This window comes from Schistocerca americana, chromosome 1, assembly GCF_021461395.2.
Source record: "Schistocerca americana isolate TAMUIC-IGC-003095 chromosome 1, iqSchAmer2.1, whole genome shotgun sequence".
NCBI lineage: Eukaryota > Metazoa > Arthropoda > Insecta > Orthoptera > Acrididae > Schistocerca > Schistocerca americana.
In genome coordinates, this window is record NC_060119.1 from 679,258,075 (window position 1) to 679,259,512 (window position 1,438).

Genomic DNA, 1,438 nt, shown 5'->3' on the forward strand with positions numbered 1-1,438 from the left:
TTTATTAGTTCCTTCGTGTTTTAATTAAAGACAGGTAGATCTTAGTCAGTAAGTCCTACCCACCACCATTTATACATTACAGTAATATATAATCTTCTGTGGAATAGGTGGACTTGTCAAAGAGAAATGTTTTCAGTTTAGTTTCAAATTTTACTTTGCTGTCTGTCAGAGATTTTATATAAATGGGTATGTCATCAAAATTTTTGGGTGCAGCTTAGTGAAGCGCTGTTTGTGCTACAGACAACCATCTTAATGTGGCGTAATGAATGTCATTTTTTTCTTCTGGTGTTGTAATTAAGTGCAACATGGATCCTTTTGAAGTGCAATGGATTATTTACAACGAACTTCACGAGGGAATGACTATACTGCGAAAGGGACAGATTGTTACTCGGATGCCGATCAGCAGACAAGGTCGCCATAAAGAGTGTTCACATCAGCTTTCAGCCAAACCCTTCTTCATGAAGGAAGCAAAGCACACATACACATTCATACAATCATACACACGAAACTCATACACACATGACCGCTGTCTCCGGCTGTTCTAACCAGAATCTTTTCATAAAAATGAGGAGGAAATGTGAACAATGAATAATTATCGGCGGAGGAATTTAGGGCATGAGATGCTGCTCCAACGATCAGCGCGGTTACGTAAGCGTGTGTTGTGAGGAGACCGTTGATACAGTGTGGCTCTGATGTCGGAGTGTTTGCAGTTTGGAAGGCAAAGAAAAACACAGGAAAGAAGAGAAAGAATGGACACTGGGTAAAGTTAGGCAAATCTACAGTCAAATGATAGGAAAAAAACGCTACAATAAATGTAAACAGCGCAACCATAATTCACGTATACAAAGGAAAATATTCACTTAGGAATGAAGTTCTATTCCTTTAAATTTCAAACTACGATCAGATTATTAGTACACCCGTAAACAACGCAAGCTGGTATTTTTGATGAAACAACTACGTCTCCAATCAATCAAAGCATCCAACACGGCCTAAACTGGACACAGGGACGTCAGGGTGACGTCAAAGGGAAGTATCACCGCGGTGAACCATGGAGGTATGAATGCGATGAACCGAATGTTTTGAGCCACTCAAGATGGCTGACATCAGCTTCAAGTTCGTGACGTAATGTCAACTCCATGACGAATTTACACACCCAGTAATCTCCGAACGCCTGTGTATTATAATATCTTTCCTCAAAACTTTTCCACGAGGATGGTATTGCCTTTCCCACTAACAGTCAGTTGTTGTTCGATGACAGCACTGTGAGCTAAAAGCGAGTTCATAAGAAATAAATGATACAGCAGATTCATAGATTGGGTTCCTATTATCCTTTGCAGGTGCACCATGTTCTTCGGGAAGTAAGTTTTTCACGTTTTCCATCAAGTTTTTTCGTCAGTAACCGAATTGTCACACGGCATTCATTTTTCCGCTGAGCTAC